The sequence below is a fragment of the Lactuca sativa genome, chromosome 5 (assembly GCF_002870075.4).
Source record: "Lactuca sativa cultivar Salinas chromosome 5, Lsat_Salinas_v11, whole genome shotgun sequence".
NCBI classification, from domain to species: Eukaryota; Viridiplantae; Streptophyta; class Magnoliopsida; order Asterales; family Asteraceae; genus Lactuca; species Lactuca sativa.
Genome location: NC_056627.2, coordinates 59,456,951 through 59,459,907, shown reverse-complemented (window position 1 = coordinate 59,459,907; position 2,957 = coordinate 59,456,951). Strand labels below are relative to the sequence as shown.

Below are 2,957 nucleotides of genomic sequence, written 5' to 3'. Positions count from 1 at the left end.
TTTTTAATTATTAAAAAATAAAATTCAAGTATTATTTTTGTTTTATTTGTGTGACAAAATGTAAAATTCAAAAGATCCAACGTCTACGACAAAGAAACCAATAATACCTAAAAAAATATATAAGGCACAACGATATAGTGGAAGATGTACTATAAATAAACTTTTAGAAAAGAAATACTACATAACGCTAAAACGGAAAAAATATATATGTTTTTTTATTTGTCTTTCTAATATAAGCAATCAATGAGTAAATTGAAAAACCAAATCTTTTATACTCCCCAGTTTAAGTATTATTTCTTAATAAAACTCATTGAAACTGTTATACTATATCAATGATTTTAATTTCCCAAAAAATCTAAACAAAAAATTGTTTTAACTTGTATTTGGAGTTTATTTTCACCTGTAGACGCATAATACAAATTACCCATTAAAGATTTATAACAAAATTTAAAATGGACTAAAAACATACAACACCGTTCTTTGATTTTTTTTGGAACTCAAGCCATGGAATTAAAACTAAAGAAAATAGTATATATCTAACCACATATCTGTTATATCTCCAATAAAATCCAATTGATTTAGCCCAGTTGAACTTTAATCTATCCCAACTTAACTTAGAATGTATATGTGTGCCCTATGTGAATTTCTCAGGTGCATCTACACAAACATGTGCGCCTCTTTTCTTTCTCTATTTTTTCTTCTTCTGCTCTCGGTAAAAATAGCGTTTATGGATGATTACTACCAACAAAAATAAAAGCCATAGTGATATGCGGTGAAGACGAAGAGGTGGCTGGTGGTCGAGATGTAATTAAAACGGCGGTTTAAGGTAAGGAAGGGTTGTTTACAATGGAGGCGGTTGTGATTCTCGGTAATGCAGGTCTCAGGTTTCAAGCAAGAAGGTGATGGAACTGGTATATATGGCTACGAAGGTAAAGTGAGGGTGTGGCCCGATGGCAGTTCGGTGACGATGTTCGTTGCCGTCTCAAAGAAGAAGATGTTCGGTTGTGGTTATTCCCGGTAGTTAGGGGCGGTATCAGGCTCGATGCACGATGGTCCTGATGTGGTTCGCGGTCAGTGCCCGTCAGGTTGTATCGGTTGTGATGACGGAGCGATGACCCCTCCAACTCATTTCTTCTTTCTGTCATTTCCATTACAATGATTTAATGAAACTTGATTTCTAATTTCAACATAAAACAGAGAAAAAGTTGGAGCAATACCTAATAAGAGAATGTAACACGGTATTGGGTGGTGTTGCTTAGTAAGCGTTGTAGTGGTGCTCGTTGGTGACAGCTAGGGTTAGTGTGACACAGTGTTGAATAATTTGAAGGTGGTGTCTGATGACCATTACGCAAGATTTGGGTTTCTCCTCTTTTAAAAGGGGGGCGAAAATGAAAATACGGGGCAACGAAGACACATGGAACAAATGCACAGTTGGCAATCCGTCTTTTGGAATCCCAAAGCTGTCTTTTGTGTTTGTTTGTGGGGATTTTAATCCATTAGATCAATATATGTTTTTTCAACCATTAGATTTGAGAATTGTTAAGTAGAGATCCATGTGATGGAATGTGATTGGTTGATGTATTATGACTTTTTATACCAGTCAAAGCACGCAGGGAGAGTGGGGCTATATATGCATCATATGATTGCACCAAGTGTTTCATAATTTGTACCTCTTAATTTTAAGACTTAAAGCTTCATTTTGTTTGTCATCATGCTTTATAAGTTGTGTTTAAGACTTTAAGATGTATGTATTATAATATAGTATATATATATATATATATATATATATATATATATATATATATATATATATATATATATATATATATATATATACACGCAGACCGAAATCACATGTGATTTCGGTCCAAGCTACAATAAAACCCAAGATTGTTTTTGGCCCTAGACCAAAAACTACAATAGCCTAGAAAGGCAAAGTATAAACCATATTTTAGACCCAACAGTGGTGATGTTGTGGTGTTGTTGAAACGCCTGTTAGATTTGCGCGGTGGCGTTCTTCTGCCAGAAGGTTAAAGACGAAATGATGGTAAGTCTCCAGTAGTGGTTATAGGTCGGATGTTATTGAACTAGATTATATTATCTCTCTATATATTATGTTAATATATTTGCAAGAAATTCATAATAGAAGTCTATGTAAAATAAACTTATGAATTTTAATAGTGATGCCTCAAATAGAAATCTGTTACTTGATCCATACCAGGTCCCTCTAAAATCACTTGGTGTATGCAACTTATATATAATTAAGATTGAGTAGACCGTCAAACAAGGAACATGACTTAAAGTGGACTCACCAATCTTAAGTCTATAGGATCTTAATTATATATGACTTTGATGCATACACTAAGCAATCATAGATTTACCATAATGAAACAATTCGTAAAAACAAGGTTATGAAATTAGTGGTAACACTCCCAATGAAATAAAACGCATGCCAATTTAATTGATATAATTTAGTACATATTGTTTCGAAAATTTGACCTTGATGTAGGTCTACAGTACATCAATGTAAGGAAAATTTTGATAGCATTACGAATCCTTGAATAGTGTAGTCACTTAATCGCAGGGTCGAATCCGTATGTAGAAAAGAGTAGCACCAACACCTAATTGTAAACCTAATCTATATAAAAATGTGAATAGTGTATGCACTACTCGAGGTGGGTGTTACTCTAAGATCCATAAAATGATGACATGAAGGTCTGCATTGCCCTAATCTAAGCTTTGGCTTTTGTCCTTTGACGTTCTACTTCTATCACACATCCTTCTAATGCGGCTTGGCATTCTCGAAACTCTCTAACCTCGTCTCGAGCCATGGTCACTTCCTCCTGAAGATCCTCGATGTGGTTCCTGGTCCGATCATGGTCTTTGTCCAGGCGACGGAGGCGAACTACGGTGAATTCAATGGTGGCACCAACTTCCATGAGGTGGTTGATGGATGT

General features: G+C 34.9%; 1 long non-coding RNA gene across 1 annotated transcript; it reads right to left on the bottom strand.

Annotated features, from left to right (window-relative positions):
- Nucleotides 1-411: 411 nt before the first annotated feature.
- On the bottom strand, nucleotides 412-1,500 carry LOC111879701 (uncharacterized). Its single transcript, XR_002846195.3, has 2 exons — nucleotides 1,218-1,500; nucleotides 412-1,138 (listed from the first exon to the last, which is right to left on the bottom strand). It is a non-coding gene; the product is annotated as an uncharacterized LOC111879701 (long non-coding RNA).
- Nucleotides 1,501-2,957: the final 1,457 nt, after the last annotated feature.